Source organism: Cornus florida, unplaced genomic scaffold, assembly GCF_030987335.1.
Source record: "Cornus florida cultivar Cherokee Brave unplaced genomic scaffold, ASM3098733v1 CherokeeBrave_3.0.0_Hap2_Chr02, whole genome shotgun sequence".
NCBI lineage: Eukaryota > Viridiplantae > Streptophyta > Magnoliopsida > Cornales > Cornaceae > Cornus > Cornus florida.
Window position 1 is genome coordinate 71,162,767 of NW_026775572.1, and position 21,589 is coordinate 71,184,355.

The 21,589-nt window shown below is 40.8% G+C and overlaps 1 long non-coding RNA gene across 3 annotated transcripts in view; it reads right to left on the reverse strand.

Moving 5' to 3' along the window:
- Positions 1-21,589, reverse strand: part of LOC132295298 (uncharacterized) — a 42,241-nt gene that overhangs the window by 11,091 nt on the left and 9,561 nt on the right. For 2 of the 3 annotated variants that reach the window (XR_009478427.1, XR_009478430.1), the window contains exon 4: positions 19,190-19,738. The exons of the other annotated variant lie outside the window; for it this stretch is intronic. This is a non-coding gene — a long non-coding RNA (uncharacterized LOC132295298). Of the gene's footprint in view, positions 1-19,189; positions 19,739-21,589 lie in introns of those variants that run through there. 3 annotated transcript variants of the gene reach the window in all.

Sequence of the window (21,589 nt, forward strand, 5' to 3'; positions counted from 1 at the left end):
AAGGAAGACTCAACAATATCTAGAGTAGTCCATATATATATATAGTACACACTATAGGACGCTCACTAGTCCAGTAGGTCTATTTCAGCCTGAATAGAAGGCAACATGCGAATACGCACCCGAAGGTGGGCATGAGTACCTAGACCTACCAAGGAACAACACCTATGTCCAGTTATCTATCTTAGGCGATATACGCGCCCTAACCATTGTCCTGAGACTCAGGCTCATACCATAGCACATAAAATATATATATAAAGTCCGTACTCCTCTTAATACAATATATCATCCAACTTTGTAGTGGTTCGATATAATGTATAACGCATCCATCCTTAAACCAAAAGTAGGTCACTTAATTCATAATTGATATGACACATATAGGTGATGGACTTAACCTTTATGATTAATCCATACCTTAATCCAAATTAGGTAGGACTTAGTATTTTAAACTAATCCATACCCAGTATGTCACCATCCCATGCCGGTACATACAATCCAATCCATCTAACATAATTATTAAGATAATTACTGTTACTTATCAACCATTATCCAGAATATGCATAAATACAATTTAATACATATCACATGACATTAGGAAAATCATTACAGAACCTAAGCATCACATTTCATTCATTAAAGTTGCTAATATGAGTCATAGCACTCAAGTCCTCCATAAAATCCATAAATTGATAGAATTCACAAAGTATGCTTATCAATTTATTCCATATCAAAAATAGATGAATTCAAGCATTTATTATTCTTATACTTCTGTTTAAATACAACCAAATAGTAATAAAATATATATGCCAGAAAAATTCCAAGTTCCAGTACATGGTTTTAAATGTTCAAAACAGTTAGCAACCCCCGATATTTCTTAAATTTAATTTGCTCCAATCCTTAACCTAATCATGGATTAATATTTCCCTTAGTATAACAGGTTTATTCCAGACCCAACAATAATTTAAAACAGTTTAAATAAAGTTCCAACAACCTATACAGACCAAACAGTGCACAGAAACAAAATTTGGTGCATTCAACTGAGAGCAGGCTCATTCAAAACAAAGAGCCTGCTCTTTTTTCAAAAGAGCCTGCTCCATTGATATAGGAGCCAGCTCCTAGATGCTTGAGCTGTCTCCACCTTCCTTTGGAGCCGGCTCTAAGGTAGAAAGAGTCGGCTTCTCCTCTTCTTGGAGCCTGCTCTTCTCCCCTTAGTTGTCGTCGTCCGTTTTGCTGCATCTTCCTCGACTGCGGTGTTTTCCAGACCTCTGTAAGGTTCTTAATGGTTGTTCTCAGGTTCAAACTCAGTCCTAGATTAATTTTAAATCACTGATATGTAATGATAGCATACATAGAACATAGGTTTAGAAGCACTGATCACAGAAACTTAGTCTGAAATTGTAGGCAACCCACAACGGATTAATTTGGTGAATTTGAGCACTGTTTTAAGTACTTATTCTAAAGCTCATTTAATATCTCAGACTAATCCTCCAACATAGTTATACGATTACAATAAGAATTTAACACTAGATTTGAAAACAATCGGCAACAAGATTTCAGTTAATACTTCCAAGCAACACCAAAACAGATTAATATGATGGAACTAAAAACTGATTTAAACATGCATACAGGGTGAATCATATCATTCGTTTCATCTATTTTAATCTGTGATTAACCCCTGGAGTCTTAACTAGGCATGCACAAAACACGAATTAACGGGAAAGAGAAGAACAGAGACTTGCCTTGAGTTTCAGATTTTAAACTCTAATTCCACCATCTCTGAATGTTTCGGTAATGTCCTAGACTGCAGTTCCACCTCTGTCGCTATTGGTTTTACCTATAAGAAACCTCTCATTCCTCCTCCTTGGTCCAACCTAGCCTTCTTCTCCTATCTCTTTCTTTTCCCTCTGTATCTCACTGACTCTCTGTTTACAGACTTGTGCTTATGTTTTTCCTAAAACCCTAAACCCCAGTGATCTTATATATTTATAGGCTCTAAACAACAATCCTACTCTATGTAAAATTAGGGACACAAACCCTAATTTTAAATCCTACACCAACCCTAAGTCGGCTATGTTCAAACGTAAAACCCTAGAATCCACCCACTACCTAAGTCGGTTAGCATTTTTAATTTTATACGTGCTTGCAAAATAGAAATACAATTTAACAGTTAATGCAAGAAAATAAATTTAAACAATCAATTAAAGAAAAATACACAATTAATTGATCGAATTAAAATAAAAATAAATTAAATAAGCAAATAAATGAAATTTAAACACCCAACTAAACAATTAAATCAAACAATTAAAACAATTAAGTCAACTAAAGAAAACAAAAACCAATCAAGTTAATTAAAACAAGCAAACAACCAATTAAATAATTAAAAACCATTTAAAATAATTAAATAAAATTCCATCACGTCCTTTTAAAATTAGGGGTATTACAAGTGTGCGCCTGTGCTAGTGTAGAATCCTAGAATGAATCTCAAAACAATCACAAAATCAAGATGATGTGGACCACAAGTGTAAGCAAGATATCAATTTTTTAAAAAATTTACTCCTAAATGGCATCCTTACAAGCAAGATATCAATTTTTTGAAAAATTTGCTCCTAAATGGCATCCGCAAGGCATACAAGGAGTATTGGACTCTTAAGTCAAGCAATTTTTAAATTTTAAGCAATATAGTCCTCAAAATATAAAAATCATAGCTAGTCATGAACCAATCATATAAAATCTCTCAAATACACAAAACATGCTCAAAATTTTGCATTTAAAAACAAACACTGCAAAGCACCATTACTCCCAAACTTAAATAGCACAATGTCCTCAATGTGCAAAGAGAACAAAAGGAAAGAGTATACCAGTGCAAGTAAGGCAAAGAATGGCTGGGACTAAAGTATCCAAAGTGGGTGGCATAGCGCCCCCCCCCCCCCCCCCCCCCCAAACTTGGGATTAATTGTGGTCCTAAAATTTGGCACTTGGATAAACTCATCAGATAACAAAAGGGATAATAACAGTGTACAGTGGTTATGCAAGTGTAAATGGGATAGCAACTGAAAATAGAGAGAGGTAAAAGGGTGGTCTTGAAAATTTTGGGCAGTACTCTCTCTCACTGAAGTCACTGGAATGCACCTGATAGAGTCAAACAGATAGCAATAAGAATATGAAAATATGACATCCATACAGAAAACATATATAGATAAAATAAATAAAGTATAGTACACCCAGTATCAGAGTCGACAGACACGGCTGCAAAAATAGTATAACAGTATCAAAAACATGATGAGATCACAGATATATAAAATAACAGGAGGAAAGGGATAGAGAGATCAGGAAGAAGAGGTAGGACGGGCAGGTCACGCTCCGCGGATGCCTCTGGATAGATCCCTGAATGCTGTCATGACATCCGTACAGAGGGTAGCAATATCAGCTCTGATGGAGATAGCATCCTCTTGGAGAGAGACCGTGTCTGCTCGAATAGATACGACAGCATCCTCCAAAGCCTAGAGACGTTCTCCAAAGCCAGGTGTCTGTACTGGAGCCTCAGGTGTGGATGGATCAGGAGAATGATGATCCTGAGCCTGCTCCGCATCATGAATGGGTGACCCAACTGGAGAGGGCTACTCTGCATCCTCAGTAGGCTGTTCTAAATCAATGTCCATGTGTACGGCAGCCCGATCGACTGCTGCATCGTCCGCTGCCGGGTCTGCTGCTGCTGTTGCCTCCTCAGCCTCTAGCTCCTCTGCCGCCTCTACTGCGTCATCCTGTAGTCTCTTGATAATGGCATTGTAGCTCTTATCCTAGTCCTTCTTCAGGAAGTGACTGGCTCCCCTCTCAGGATGCTCCCATTGATGGAAAGGATAGCACTGGTCTAGCAAGATCTGGCTGATGAGGTGGCCAAATGGGAGAGACTTAGCCCTTTTGGGCCTCTCCTTGCTAATGTGCTCATTGTAGAGCTTCCTCATCACGCTCCAGATGAGCGCGGGGATAGACAACCAATGCTCTGTATAGAAAGTGTACAGAGCTATAAAGTAGTCGCCTCTCCGCTGAATCTTATGGCCAGCCATAAAGACGTTGTGGAACAAGACTGAGTCAAAGAACCATAAATCATTAGGCAAATAGGTGCGGGTGGTGAAGGTCTCTCCATCGGCGTAATGACCTGTGAGAAGAACGACCATATTTGCATATGAATGCTTGTATAGCTAGGGATATGTCTCCTGTAGCTCGGGAGGGCAGTCATGTGGACAATGGCACGATCTGGCGAATGTGTCTACAGTGATAGAAATCGGATGGCCATCAATGGAGGTCCTCAGCTCCGCTGTGTTACGCGGGGTAGGCCGAAGGTTCTGGAAGAACATCCGTACTAGCCTCGGGTACACCGGGTATGTGACAGGGGCAAGAATGGCTACAAGGCTGTGATACCCCTCAGATCTGAGACATGGGTTGATCAGCCCAGGCCTAAACCCAAGGGATATCAAACAATTAATACTTTAAAACGAACACAGAATACAAATTGAATTAAGAAATAAAATTTAAGTTGAAAGAAACTAAATATAAATCCTTTAAAAATAAATACTTAAGTCCCAATAATATAATTCAAAGCACGTGTGCGACGATCAGCATAGCTCTTCTGCCTACTTTGGGAAGTACGTATACGATCTCGAATAAAAGCAATCATCTTTGAAGTATCCTTGATGAACTCAGGGCCCAAGAATCTGCTCTCACTAACCTCTATCTAACAAACAGGCGATCGACATGGTCGGCCGTATAATGCCACAAATGGTGCCATCCCAATAGTCTTCTGGAAACTATTGTTATAAGCAAACTCCACAAGTGGTAAGTCATCCTCCCAATGGCCCTTGAAGTCAAGAATACCGGAGCGAAGCATATCCTCTATAATCTAGTTCACCCTCTCAGTCTGTCCACCAGTCTGAGGATGATAAGCAGTACTAAGGTGTAACTCCATACCCAAAGCCTGCTGGAAACTCTTCCAGAATCCAAACACAAAGCTCGAATCCCTGTCCGATATAATAGACAATGGAATACCGTGCAACTTCACAATCTCTGAAATGTAAAGCCTCGCCAACTGCTCCAAAGTGTAGTCAGTGCGAATAGGCAAGAAGTGAGCTGATTTAGTCAGTCTATCCACAATGACCCAAATGGAATTATGATCCTTGAAGGAATTCGGCAACCCTTCCACAAAGTCCATAAAAATGCCCTCCCATTTCCACTCCGGTATCAGCAGTGGCTGTAGAGGTCCTGGCGGCCTCTGATGATCAATCTTGACTATCTAACAAGTACTACATCGTGAGACAAATAGAGTAATGTCCCACTTCATACCTGCCCACCAAAACTGCCGCTTCATATCCTGATACATCTTGTCGCCTCTTGGATGAACAGAAAACTCAGAGTGGTGCGTCTCGGTCATCACATCCTTCCTCAAATCATCAGCAGAAGGTACCACTAACCGACCCTTGTACCGCAAACCTCCATCAGCCCTAAAATAGTAGAATAAAACCTCTCCAAAAGCTATCTCTGTAACTTTGTTGATACACTGCTCATCGGTGAGTTGTGCTTGTAAAACCTTGCGAATGATGGAAGGTGTAACCACCATGCAAGCCATAAAAGCATCCGATAACTCATCTACATTCTTCAAAGCATTCCACTCAGTGGTGAATAAGGCAGAAAGACTACCGACAAGTCAGCGACTGAGTGCATCCGCCACCACATTCGCTTTTCCTGGATTATATTGTATGGAAAAGTGATAGTCTTTCACAAACTCCAACCATCTGCGCTGTCTCATATTCAGCTCCCGCTGAGTGAACAAATACTGCAGACTCTTGTGATCACTAAACAACCTGAAGGACTTACCCAACAGATAATTCCTCCAAATTCGTAAGGCAAAGACCATAGCTGCCAACTCCAAATCATGCGTTGGATAATTAAGCTTATAAGGTTTAAGCTTTCGAGATCCATAAGAAATCGGTCGCTCCTCCTACATCAAAACACATCCAAGACCCTGCAACGAAGCATTCATGTAGACAAGATACTCTATCCCGCTCCGTGGAGTATCCAGAACCGGTGCAGAAGTCAACTTACTTTTCAGCTCATCAAAAGCTCGCTGATAGTGCTCATCCAATACGAACTGTACACCCTTCTTGGTCAGATGAGTGAGTGGTCCGGCTATCTTGGAGAACCCCTGGATGAACCGACGATAATATCCTGCCAAACTGAGAAAACTCCGAATCTCGGTAGGTGAAGTAGGCTGTCCCCACTCTATCACAGCTGAAACCTTGGCTGGATCAACCGCTATCCCCCTTTCTGACACCACGTGACCCAGAAACTTCACTTCCCACTTCCAAAATTCACACTTCTCGAACTTGGCATATAACTGGTGTTCACGAAGTATCTGCAACACCATCCGAAGATGTCGCGCATGATCGTCCTCAGACCTAGAATAGATCAAGATATCATCAATGAAAATAATGACAAACTGATCCAAAAAAGCCCTGAAGACTCTGTTTATTAAGTCCATGAACACTGCTGGCGCGTTAGTTGTCCCAAACGGCATGATACGGAACTCATAAGAACCATATCTCGTAAGAAACGCGATCTTAAGAACATCCTACTCCCTAACTCTCAACTGATGATATCCAGAACGCAGATCAATCTTGGAGAAATATGTGGCTCCCCTTAACTGATCAAACAAGTCATCAATCCTGGGCAAAGGATACTTGTTACGAATCGTAACCTTGTTCAACTCCCTGTAATTTATACACAAGCGGAGCGAACCATCCTTCTTCTTCACAAATAACACTGGTGCTCCCTAAGGTGATGTACTTCTACGAATAAAACCCTGGCTAAGTAACTGCTAAATCTGATCCCTCAGCTCTCTCATCTCCACCGGTGCCATCCTATAGGGTGCCCAAGCAATAGGTGCAGTGCCTGAAGCTAAGTCTATCACAAAATCAATCTCGCAACTAGGTGGCAACCCTAGAATCTCCTGAAGTACATCCAAAAAATTCTGTACCACCGGTATGTTATCCAATGATACAGTAGTCCCCTCCTCCGTTTCCTCCTCCACATGGAACAAATAGGTGCTATCAACCCCGCTAGAACGTGGCATGGCGACGACATACATGTCCTGACCAGGTATTGTAAATACAATTGACCTATCAAAGCAATTAACTTGGGCATGGTAGTGAGACAACCAATCCATCCCAGGTATCACATCATAAGTGTGCATATCCAGGACCAATAGGTTGGCTAAAAATCTGAGTCTGCCAATATCTAGTGTCACAGGCCCATCACTCTCATGTATAATAGTTGTATCGCCCAATGGTGTAGAAATACCCTGAGGTCTAATGCATACCCTCGTCCTCATGCTAGATAAAACAACAAAAATCCTAGCTACAAATGAGTGTATAGCGCCCGTATCATATAAAACACGTCCATGAAAACCATGTATAGGAAACTTACCCTCAACAGCCTGAGGTGCCAGGATATCCTGTGGCTTAGGATTGTACACCCTACCATAATGTAATTGCTGCGGTGCCTGTCCCTAAGGCTTCGGCGGTGCCGGTAAAGCCAGATGTATCTGTCCTTGAATCCGTAGAACCTGTGGAGCTAGTAAAGGCACTGGCGCCCTCTGTCCCTGCTGCACATGTTGTCCATGTCCCTGTCTCTGTCCTTGTCCCTGTCTAACTGTAAGACACTGCCTGGAAGTGTGACCATACTCCCCACAAGTATAGCAACTACCCTGGAAAGTACCGAATGGCCTCTTCTATCGGGTAGCCTGTGGCTAACCCTGTCCTGCCTGTGGTCCCCCATTCTGCTGTCGCTGAACAGGTGCCACATCCCTGGGAGCATTTGATCCACCCTTGTGCTTTTTCCAAGGCTGTTGTCCCTGGAACTTGCCCTTGTCATGCTGTCGGTGAACGTTCCCATTCCCTTTCTCAGCTAACTGATTAGCAAAGTCTCTGTCACCCCGCTTCTCACCCTTGGCCTGTCTGATGTCCACAGTCAACTGATACTACTGTAGAGCGGCATCTACCACCTGAACATAGGTAGTATAGGCTGGACTACCTATAATAGCTCTCTTGATAGACCACATCAGTCCCTTAATGAAACTGTTGCGCTTCTTCTCCTCGGTATCCACCTCATCCGGTGCAAAGAAAGATAAACGTGTGAATTGCTATTCATACTCTGCCCCTGTCATGTTTCCATGCTCTAGATTTAGAAACTCAGTCTTCATAGCTGCCCTGACTGCATAGGGAAAATACTTTTCTTCAAAGCGTGCACTAAACTCATCATAAGTCAAGGCCATCCTCTCTTCTGTGGTAGTAACTAATTCCCACCACTGTAGTGCATCCCCAACTAGCTTGAAAGTAGCAAGCATCTGCTTCTGAACCTCCGTGCATTGAACCAAGCGGAGATGTCACTCAATGTCCTGTTTCCTATAGTGAGCTGCCCCCGCATCGGTGGAGCCTGTGAACTCAGGTGGACTCCTCTTTGTGAAAGAACTCCTGGCCTTCTCCCAAGTATCAGTCTAAACAACCGGTGCTGGTGGCAGTGCCGGCGGTACTTGAGGTTGATTCCGAAGTACAGCTGTTACCCCAGCTTCTATAGCCCGAGCAATAAGGTTGTTGATGTGAGAATGCTACTCTGGATCTCCTCCCTGATCCAAAGTCTGTTGAACTTCCTCCTGAACCTGCCCATCACCATCCTGAAACCCAAGCCTTTGCTGTTCTTCCTCCATTTGCTGACGCCGTAGGAGATACTGTTGCCTACGAGTCGTTCTCCGTTCCTTCCTAGTTCCTTGCATGTTCTATCCGTTTTAGCATTAACCATCTGTTAACACGAAAAGACAGACATCAGTACCATTTCTAAATGAACCGTAAGGAATACAATGAATCTTAAACTTAAGCTCTAATAAGAGAAAACACTACGCGGAAGACTTAATACGAAACATCCTAGAGACACTTGAACCTGGAGTGCTCTGATACCAACTGTGATACCCCTCGGATCCGAGACACGGGTTCATCAGGCCCAGGCCCAAACCCGAGGAATATCAAACAATTAATACTTTAAAACGAACACAGAATACAAATTGAATTAAGAAATAAAATTTAAGCTGAAAGAAACTAAATATAAATCCTTTAAAAATAAATACTTAAGTCCCAATAATATAATTGTTAGAATTCGATAATCCAAACTCCATAAGTTTAACAACTCGAGAATCCATCTCTAGTGGACCCCTAATAAAAACCAAACTGAATTAAAACAACTGAAAGAACATCCTGATAAGCTATGGAGAGAAATCCTACATCGTCGGTAGAGTGAGTAGAAACCTCTGCTCAGCACGAACACGTCTAAGTCTGGAACTGGCGTGTACCTGAAAAATAGATGTAGGTCAGGCCCACGTGCAAGTTTTACACTTCTACAATCCAAACAGAGGCCCGATACGCATGTATATCCTAAAAAATTCCACAATAACTAATAGTCCGTAAATATATATATATATATATATATCGTCATACTAAAGGACTCTCACTAGACTACAAGCCAGTCTCAACCTGAATAGAGGTAACATGCTAAAACGCACATGAGGTGGGCATGTGTACCTAAACCTAAACAGGGTACACCTCTAACCATCGTATCCAGCTATGCATCCCAATGCATATACATTCCCTAACCGTCGATCCTGAGACTCAAGCTCATATCGAGGTACCATAACAATATATTTAAAATCCATCCTGTATCCTAGTAGTGCCGCTCAACTAGTCATTGCCATGACACCAAAATCAATAGGACTTAACTTTTAGTTAATCCAATTCTTAATCCAGAGTAGGTAGGTTTTGGTATGTTAAAACCAAACCGTCCCCAGTATACCACCGTCCCATACCGGTGTATACAATCCAATCATCCAGCAGTTTATAATATCAACAATTAAAGTAAAACAGCAACTATCCCTAGTATACCACCGTCCCATACCGGTGTATACTATCCAACCATCCAGCAGTTGCTAACACCAACAACTAAAGTGAATAGCAACTAAATCCATATCTCCACCATTAATATTATAAATGTTAACTTTAAATGTCACAAGTTCCAGAGTAAGCATACTAGAGTTGTGTATTTTTAATATGCTGAACCTACACTACACCACCACAGTCTAGCAATTAACCATACATCAGTATATGCAATTATCAGTTTTATTTCCAGAATCCATATGAGAGCTAGAACATGGTAAGTGTACACACCAAATAATATCACAGTGAGCTTACTAATCATAGGCAGTTATCAAGCTTCAACACACAGTCCCACAAGTTATGAAATGTTTGCTAAGGTTTAAATGGCAAATACTCCACAACAGGCATAAAAAAAAATGTGCAGATTTTTAACATGCTAAGTTTATACCACAAATCCATGATTATTATTTAATAACCATTCACAAACAGTTCATAGAACAACCTAAACAATTTGAACCACCTGCAGCCACCACAGTTTGCATAACTTGCTAGAAACTGTTTAATGTTCAACCTAGCAATCCTAAGTGATTTAATATTCTTTCCTACATCCTCTGAAGTTCTAATACAACCAGAGAACTCATCTAAATCTCCACTTACAATCCTTGAACATCCCAGAAAAATCAAACCCATTCACTGTCTGAAGAAAAACACACGGGAAAACAAAATAGCAGACCACTGGAGCAAAAGCTTGCTCCAAACAAGTGTGGAGCCGGGTCTTTACCCTTGGAGCCAGCCCCTATATCCATGGGAGCTGCCTCCCATCAAAGGGAGTCAGCTCTCTCCAAAGGAGAGCCGGCTCTCCCCCTCTCTGCTTCGTATCTTTGCCTTCTGTCTCCGTTTTACGCCTCTGTTACCTCACGCCATAACTTCCAAAGGCTGCAACCTAATCCCAGTACATTCCCAGTCCATGCTTAAGTCCAGTTAACATTACATATATGGCTTTTAACAGAGATTTATGCAAGCAACATTATGTTTTTAACAATTTTACAAAACATAAAACATATTGATAAATTACAGTTTAAACACGAACAAAGAATGTTTTAAATTGATTCCATTGATCCTAAAACTATTTAAGAATGCAAAGAACATGAAACCTAAGGGAGAGAGTAAGGATAGAACTTGCCTTTGAGACTTTTGTTCAAAATCTCTACACCGTCTTCGAAGGTTCCCGGCAATTCCTACTGAAAAATTCCTCTGTTCCTCCTCTGCCTCCACAGACGAATACAGGTTTATTTTTTTCTTTTCCTAAAACCCTAAACAAAGGTAACCTATATATTTATAGACTCAACATTAACCCTAATCCAAGTATAACTCTAGGTTAAAAACTATGTCGGCTAAATACGTGACTCCTAAAAACTGATAGAAACCTAATTTGATAAATAAGTAATTAACTTAAGCCACTAAAACCATGAATTTAAAATAATTAACCATACAATAATTAACTAACAGAAACGATCCACTAACATAAAACAAATAAATAAAATAATTAACCATGTACATAAAATAAAAAGAATTAAATAAATAAATAAATACAAAAATAATTAGATATGTAAACAAATAATTCAAATAAGTCAAATAATTCAAGTAAGTCAAATAAGTCAAAGAACCAATTAAAGAATTAAAAAAAAATTCAATTAAAACAATAAATTAAATACCAGGACTATTCTTTTGAAATTAGGGGTATTACATTCTTCCCCCCAAATAAAAGGAATTCCGTCCTCGGAATTCGCTCTTACCTTCTTCCAATATTTCAGGATACTGCGAGCGAATGACATCCTCCCGTTCCCAAGTGGACTCAACCTCATTGTGATGACTCCACTGAACACGTACCAAAGGAATAACCTTATTACGAAGAATCTGATCCGGACGATCGACAATATGACACGGTGGCTCCAAATAAGTTGCATCCGGCTGTAACTCAATCTCCCCAACATCAATATGTTGATACCGATCCTCATCCCGCAGAAATTTCCGCAACATGGAACACATTGTGCACGCGATCCAAATTATCCGGAAGTGTCAACCGATAAGCCACAGCGCCAACTCTATCCGTAATCATGAATGGACCGACAAACCGTGGTGACAACTTTCCTTTCTTCCCAAAGCGCATGACACCTTTCATAGACGATACTTTGAGAAGAACCTGATCCCCAACCTGAAACTCCAAAGCACGTGTTCGACGATCAGCATAGCTCTTCTGCCTACTTTGGGCAGTACGTATACGATCTCGAATAAAAGCAATCATCTCTGAAGTATCCTTCATGAACTCAGGACCCAAGAATCTGCTCTCACTGACCTCCATCTAACAAACAGGCGATCGACATGGTCGGCCGTATAATGCCTCAAATGGTGCCATCCCAATAGTCTTCTGGAAACTATTGTTATAAGCAAACTCCACGAGTGGTAAGTCATCCTCCCAATGGCCCTTGAAGTCAAGAATACCGGAGCGAAGCATATCCTCTATAATCTGGTTCACCCTCTCAGTCTATCCACCAGTCTGAGGATGATAAGCAGTACTAAGGTGTAACTCCATACCCAAAGCCTGCTGGAAACTCTTCCAGAATCCAAACACAAAGCTCGAATCCCTGTCCAATATAATAGACAATGGAATACCGTGCAACTTCACAATCTCTGAAATGTAAAGCCTCGCCAACTGCTCCAAAGTGTAGTCAGTGCGAATAGGCAAGAAGTGAGCTGATTTAGTCAGTCTATCCACAATGACCCAAATGGAATTATGATCCTTGAAGGAATTTGGCAACCCTTCCACAAAGTCCATAGAAATGCTCTCCCATTTCCACTCCGGTATCAGCAGTGGCTGTAGAGGTCCTGGCGGCCTCTGATGATCAATCTTGACTATCTAACAAGTACTACATCGTGAGACAAATAGAGTAATGTCCCTCTTCATACCTGCCCACCAAAACTGCCGCTTCATATCCTGATACATCTTGTCGCCTGTTGGATGAACAGAAAACTCAGAGTGGTGCGTCTCGGTCATCACATCCTTCCTCAAATCATCAGCAGAAGGTACCACTAACCGACCCTTGTACCGCAAACCTCCATCAACCCTAACATAGTAGAATAGAACCTCTCCGAAAGCTATCTCTGTAACTTTGTTGATACACTGCTCATCAGTGAGTTGTGCTTGTAAAACCTTGCGAATGATGGAAGGTGTAACCACCATGCAAGCCATAAAAGCATCCGATAACTCATCTACATTCTTCAAAGCATTCCACTCAGTGGTGAATAAGGCAGAAAGACAACCAACAAGTCGGCGACTGAGTGCATCCGCCACCACATTCGCTTTCCCTGGATTATATTGTATGGAAAAGTGATAGTCTTTCACAAACTCCAACCATCTGCGCTGTCTCATATTCAGCTCCCGCTGAGTGAACAAATACTGCAGACTCTTGTGATCACTAAACAACCTGAAGGACTTACCCAACAGATAATGCCTCCAAATTCGTAAGGCAAAGACCACAGCTGCCAACTCCAAATCATGCGTTGGATAATTAAGCTTATAAGGTTTAAGCTTCCGAGATCCATACGAAATCGGTCGCTCCTCCTACATCAAAACACATCCAAGACCCTGCAACGAAGCATTCATGTAGACAAGATACTCTATCCCGCTCCGTGGAGTATCCAGAACCGGTGTAGAAATCAACTTACTTTTCAGCTCATCAAAAGCTCGCTGATAGTGCTCATCCCATACGAACTGTACACCCTTCTTGGTCAGATGAGTGAGTGGTCCTGCTATCTTAGAGAACCCTAGATGAACTGACGATAATATCCTGCCAAACTGAGAAAACTCCGAATCTCGGTAGGTGAAGTAGGCTGTCCCCACTCTATCACAGCTGAAACCTTGGCTGGATCAACCGCTATCCCCCTTTCTGACACCACGTGACCCAGAAACTTCACTTCACACTTCCAAAATTCACACTTCTTGAACTTGGCATATAACTGGTGTTCACGAAGTATCTGCAACACCATCTGAAGATGTCGCGCATAATCGTCCTCAGACCTAGAATAGATCAAGATATCATCAATGAAAATAATGACAAATTGATCCAAAAAAGCCCTGAAGACTCTGTTTATTAAGACCATGAACACTGCTGGCGCGTTAGTTGTCCCAAACGGCATGATACGGAACTCATAAGAACCATATCTCGTGAGAAACGCGATCTTAGGAACATCCTACTCCCTAACTCTCAACTGATGATATCCAGAACGCAGATCAATCTTGGAGAAATATGTGGCTCCCCTTAACTGATCAAACAAGTCATCAATCCTGGGCAAAGGATACTTGTTACGAATCGTAACCTTGTTCAACTCCCTGTAATTTATACACAAGCGGAGCGAACCATCCTTATTCTTCACAAATAACACTGGTGCTCCCTAAGGTGATGTACTTCTACGAATATAACCCTGGCTGAGTAACTGCTAAATCTGATCCCTCAGCTCTCTCATCTCCACCGGTGCCATCCTATAGGGTGCCCAAGCAATAGGTGCAGTGCCTGGAGCTAAGTCTATTACAAAATCAATCTCGCAACTAGGTGGCAACCCTAGAATCTCCTGAAGTACATCCAAAAAATTCTGTACCACCGGTATGTTATCCAATGATACAGTAGTCCACTCCTCCGTTTCCTCCTCCACATGGAACAAATAGGTGCTATCGACCCCGCTAGAACGTGGCATAGCGACGACATACATGTCCTGACCAGGTATGGTAAATACAACAGACCTATCAAAGCAATTAACTTGGGCATGGTAGTGAGACAACCAATCCATCCCAAGTATCACATCATAAGTGTGCATATCCAGGACCAATAGGTTGGCTAAAAATCTGAGTCTGCCAATATCTAGTGTCACAGGCCCATCACTCTCATGTATAATAGTTGTATCGCCCAATGGTGTAGAAATACCCTGAGGTCTAATGCATACCTTCGTCCTAATGCCAGATAAAACAACAAAAATCCTAGCTACAAATGAGTGTATAGCGCCCGTATCAAATAAAACACGTCCATGAAAACCATGTATAGGAAACTTACCCTCAACAGCCTGAGGTGCAAGGATATCCTGTGGCTTAGGATTGTACACCCTGCCATAATGTAATTGCTGCGGTGCCTGTCCCTGAGGCTTCGGCGGTGCCGGTAAAGCCAGATGTATCTGTCCTTGAATCCGTAGAACCTGTGGAGCTAGTAAAGGCACTGGCGCCCTCTGTCCCTGCTGCACATGTTGTCCATGTCCCTGTCTCTGTCCCTGTCCCTGTCTAACTGTAAGACACTGCCTGGAAGTGTGACCATACTCCCCACAAGTATAGCAACTACCCTGGAAAGTACCGAATGGCCTCTTCTATCGGGTAGCCTGTGGCTAACCCTGTCCTGCCTGTGGTCCCCCATTCTGCTGTCGCTGAACAGGTGCCACATCCCTGGGAGCATTTGATCCACCCTTGTGCTTTTTCCAAGGCTGTTGTCCCTGGAACTTGCCCTTGTCATGCTGTCGGTGAACGTTCCCATTCCCTTTCTCAGCTAACTGATTAGCAAAGTCTCTGTCACCCCGCTTCTCACCCTTGGCCTGTCTGATGTCCACAGTCAACTGATACTACTGTAGAGCGGCATCTACCACCTGAGCATAGGTAGTATAGGCTGGACTACCTATAATAGCTCTCTTGATAGACCACATCAGTCCCTTAATGAAACTGTTGCGCTTCTTCTCCTCGGTATCCACCTCATCCGGTGCAAAGAAAGATAAACGTGTGAATTGCTATTCATACTCTGCCCCTGTCATGTTTCCCTGCTCTAGATTTAGAAACTCAGTCTTTATAGCTGCCCTGACTGCATAGGGAAAATACTTTTCTTCAAAGCGTGCACTAAACTCATCATAAGTCAAGGCCATCCTCTCTTCTATGGTAGTAACTAACTCCCACCACTGTAGTGCATCCCCAACTAGCTTGAAAGTAGCAAGCATCTGCTTCTGAACCTCCGTGCATTGAACCAAGCGAAGATGTCACTCAATGTCCTGTTTCCTATGGTGAGCTGCCCTCGCATCGGTGGAGCCTGTGAACTCAGGTGGACTCCTCTTTGTGAAAGAACTCCTGGCCTTCTCCCAAGTATCAGTCTGAACAACCGGTGCTGGTGGCAGTGCCGGCGGTACTTGAGGCTGATTCCAAAGTACAGCTATTACCCCAGCTTCTATAGCCCGAGCAATAAGGTTGTTGATGTGAGAATGCTACTTTGGATCTCCTCCCTGATCCAAAGTCTGTTGAACTTCCTCCTGAACCTGCCCATCACCATCCTGAAACCCAAGCCTTTGCTGTTCTTCCTCCATTTGATGACGCCGTAGGAGATACTGTTGCCTACGAGCCGTTATCCTTTCCTTCCTAGTTCCTTGCATGTTCTATCCGTTTCTAGCATTAACCATCTGTTAACACGAAAAGACAAACATCAGTACCATTTCTAAATGAACCGTAAGGAATACAATGAATCCTAAACTTAAGCTCTAATCAAGAGAAAACGCTACGCGGAAGACTTAATACGAAACATCCTAGAGACACTTGAACCTGGAGTGCTCTGATACCAACTATGATACCCCTCGGATCCGAGACACGGGTTCATCAGGCCCAGGCCCAAACCCGAGGAATATCAAACAATTAATACTTTAAAACGAACACAGAATACAAATTGAATTAAGAAATAAAATTTAAGCTGAAAGAAACTAAATATAAATCCTTTAAAAATAAATACTTAAGTCCCAATAATATAATTGTTAGAATTCGATAATCCAAACTCCATAAGTTTAACAACTCGAGAATCCATCTCTAGTGGACCCCGAATAAAAACCAAACTGAATTAAAACAACTGAAAGAACATCCTGATAAGCTATGAAGAGAAATCCTACATCGTCGGTAGAGTGAGTAGAAACCTCTGCTCAGCACGAACACGTCTAAGTCTGGAACTGGCGTGTACCTGAAAAATAGAAGTAGGTCAGGCCCACGTGCAAGTTCTATACTTCTACAATCCAAACAGAGGCACGATACGCATGTACATCCTAAAAAATTCCACAATAACTAATAGTCCGTAAATATATATATATATATATATATATATATATATATATATATATATATATATATATATATATATATATCGTTATACTAAAGGACTCTCACTAGACTACAAGCCAATCTCAACCTGAATAGAGGTAACATGCTAAAACGCACACGAGGTGGGCATGTGTACCTAAACCTAAACAGGGTACACCTCTAACCATCGTATCCAGCTATGCATCCCAATGCATATACGTTCCCTAACCGTCAATCCTGAGACTCAAGCTCATATCGAGGTACCATAACAATATATTTAAAATCCATCCTATATCCTAGTAGTGCCGCTCAACTAGTCGTTGCCATGACACCAAAATCAATAGGACTTAACTTTTAGTTAATCCAATTCTTAATCCAGAGTAGGTAGGTTTTGGTATGTTAAAACCAAACCGTCCCCAGTATACCACCGTCCCATACCGGTGTATATTATCCAATCATCCAGCAGTTTATAATATCAACAATTAAAGTAAAACAGCAACTATCCCTAGTATACCACCGTCCCATACCGGTGTATACTATCCAACCATCCAGCAGTTGCTAACACCAACAACTAAAGTGAATAGCAACTAAATCCATATCTCCACCATTGATATTATAAATGTTAACTTTAAATGTCACAAGTTCCAGAGTAAGCATACTAGAGTTGTGTATTTTTAATATGTTGAACCTACACTACACCACCACAGTTTAGCAATTAACCATACATCAGTATATGCAATTATCAGTTTTATTTCCAGAATCCATATGAGAGCTAGAACATGGTAAGTGTACACACCAAATAATATCACAGTGAGCTTACTAATCATAGGCAGTTATCAAGCTTCAACACACAGTCCCACAAGTTATGAAATGTTTGCTAAGGTTTAAATGGCAAATACTCCACAACAGGCATAAAAAAAATGTGCAGATTTTTAACATGCTAAGTTTATACCACAAATCCATGATTATTATTTAATAACCATTCACAAACAGTTCATAGAACAACCTAAACAATTTGAACCACCTGCAGCCACCACAGTTTGCATAACTTGCTAGAAACTGTTTAATGTTCAACCTAGCAATCCTAAGTGATTTAATATTCTTTCCTGCATCCTCTGAAGTTCTAATACAACCAGAGAACTCATCTAAATCTCCACTTACAATCCTTGAACATCCCAGAAAAATCAAACCCATTCACTGTCTAAAGAAAAACACACGGGAAAACAAAATAGCAGACCACTAGAGCAAAAGCTTGCTCTAAACAAGTGTGGAGCCGGCTCTTTACCCTTAGAGCCGGCTCCCACATCCATGGGAGCTACCTCCCATCAAAGGGAGTCAGCTCTCTCCAAAGGAGAGTCGACTCTCCCCCTCTCTGCTTCGTCTCTTCGCCTTCTGTCTCCGTTTTACGCCTCTGTTACCTCACGCCATAACTTCCAGAGGCTGCAACCCAATCCCAGTACATTCCCAGTCCATGCTTAAGTCCAGTTAACATTATATACATGGCTTTTAACAGAGATTTATGCAAGCAACATCATATTTTTAACAATTTTACAAAACATAAAATATATTGATAAATTACAGTTTAAACCCGAACAAAGAATGTTTTAAATTGATTCCATTAATCCTAAAACTGTTTACGAATGCAAAGAACACGAAACCTAAGGGAGAGAGTAAGGATAGAACTTGCCTTTGAGACTTTTGCTCAAAATCTCTACGCCGTCTTCGAAGGTTCCCGACAATTCCTACTGAAAAATTCCTCTGTTCCTCCTCTGCCTCCACAGACGAATACAGGTTTATTTTTTTCTTTTCCTAAAACCCTAAACAAAGGTAACCTATATATTTATAGACTCAACATTAACCCTAATCCAAGTATAACTCTAGGTTAAAAACTATGTCGGCTAAATACGTGACTCCTAAAAACTGATAGAAACCTAATTTGATAAATAAGTAATTAATTTAAGCCACTAAAACCATGAATTTAAAATAATGAACCATACAATAATTAACTAATAGAAACGATCCACTAACATAAGAAAAATAAATAAAATAATTAACCACGTACATAAAATAAAAAGAATTAAATAAATAAACAAATACAAAAATAATTAGATAAGTAAACAAATAATTCAAGTAAGTCAAATAAGTCAAATAATTCAAGTAAGTCAAATAAGTCAAAGAACCAATTAAAGAATTAAAAAAAAAAATTCAATTAAAACAATAAATTAAATACTAGGACTATCCTTTTGAAATTAGGGTTATTACAAAGGACCCTCCGGAGTATATCATCATAAGCGGATCGGGTAAGTATCGACTGAGAGAAGAAATCTGTGTCAAAAACTGACTCATGCGCCACTGGAAGGTGTGAGTATCTGCGTAATGGCTGGTCTAACTCCCGAGCTGGCTGAGCTAGCTGTGGTGGTGGAGATGGTATATGCTCAGCCTCAGCATCACCGTGTGAAGGAGATGCGCCAGCATCAGAATGTAATCTGTTGTCAGAATGGGGAGACTATGTGGGCTCAGCCAGCTCCTCCTGTATAAGGTCCTGGGCATGGGAAGGACCAGCCTCGTCCTCGAAATGCGGCCTGCCCCGGCGGTGATAGTGTCCGCGGGCTACGGTCTTGACCTGAGCCATGGCCTGTAAAATAATTGAAAACTTGCAAGGGAAGTCAGTACCAGAATAAAGAATTTAAAACACAAAATAGAATCATGTTTGTCAAGTAAGATAGACAAAACAGATAAATGACATTAATCTATGGAAGTGACAGGCTGTAAACATGCTAAGCAGTATAAGTGTAAAATGCATCCAATGTGGAAAATCACAGGCATTGGGCATGAATGAGATAGCATAAATACAAGATAAGATGCATGGAATGTGTATATGAAATCTGTGAAGTTCGATCGATCACAAAAAATGTGAGATCGATCTCACATGATCGATCTGAGAAATTAAGTCACTAAGTTCGATCTATCTCACTCAATCGATCTGAGAAATATGTTCGAACATAGTCGTGGACAGTCACAGATATGTGGCGTGGATGGCATGGGGCCTTCATGAACATAGTCGTGGGCCCATCAACACAACATAGCATCAATCCTATTCACCTAATGAAGCCCATACTCCCAAAATCAAATCAAAAATATAAAATCTAATTAAATATATATATACACATATATACATATATATACAAAGTGAGTCAAAGCTTCATTAATGGAGGTTTTCAACATTAAAAGAGCATGGATCTAACATTTAAAGCAAGGCTACATCAAATCGAAGCTTGAAATCAAAAAAGGGATTCAGATCTTACCAAAAATGAGAGAGAAGAGATGAGATGCGAAGAAATGATGGAGATCCGAGATCGAAGAGGAGAGAGAGTGATTCGGGATGAGGGGAAGCTCGCCGGAGATAGAGAAGATTGGTGCAGCAGCGATGAGGGATAGGGTTTGGAAGAGGGTTAAATCGATCTTTGTAATCGATCTTGAAATCCTCGGTTTCATTTTTAAAAAACTTCCCCGAACCAATTCGATCGATCGAATTGAGACCTCAGATCGATCGAACTGAAATGATCTCACTTTGAAATTTTTTTTTTTTTTTAAATTAAAAATTAAGAACTGAAAATTAAAAATTGAAAATAAAAGTTTTTTTTTTGGATTTTTGAAGAATTAAAATAAAATAAAATCTTTTTGGGATTTTTGGAAAATAAAATAAAATAAAAATATTTTTGGAATTTTAAAAAAAAATTAAAAAGTCAAAACAAAGTCAAAGATGGTGAGATGAAGAACAGAGATTGATCTGACAAAAAGCAAAAATATGCAGGTTTTGGATTCAAAAATTTTTCTAAGTCTTGGAACTCAAGATCGATCGAACTTTAAGTTTGGATCGATCGAAAAAGTTATGATCGATTTGAGAACAAGTTCGAACAATGGGACAAAGAGGTGATTTGGATGCAGGTGCATGCAGGTCGAAAATTTTCTAAGTGTTGGATGCAGGTTGAAGTTTGATCGATCAAACTCTCATCTGAGATCGATCGAACTCTCATCTGAGATCGATCGAATTTATGCAATCCTAATCACAGTTCCTAGCAATGCATATGAACCAAAAACAAGTATCTAGACTTCGCAAGAAATGAAATTAAAGATAGAAATGAGGGGGGGGGGAATAGGGTTTCGACACCCTACAAAATGTCATGCTAGTCTTTAACATCTCTAGCAAGACGTTGGGCTCTTATAGCCCAAATCAAACATCTTGTAGTGCATCCCCTCCTCAATGGGGTGATAAGTGCTTTGAACTCCACCCAACAAATGGTTCTTTAAGGAACTTATTGGATTAAGCTCAAAAGACATTTTCGGTCCTTGGTCAATGCAATCTTTGGGCTTCCACATCCTTTCAAAACAAGATTTTGAAACAACTTTCTTTGGTTCCAAGGTTGAATATGGACTTTTTGAAACCTTGGTCTCACGCAAAAACTCAATTCCTTCACTTTTAAGG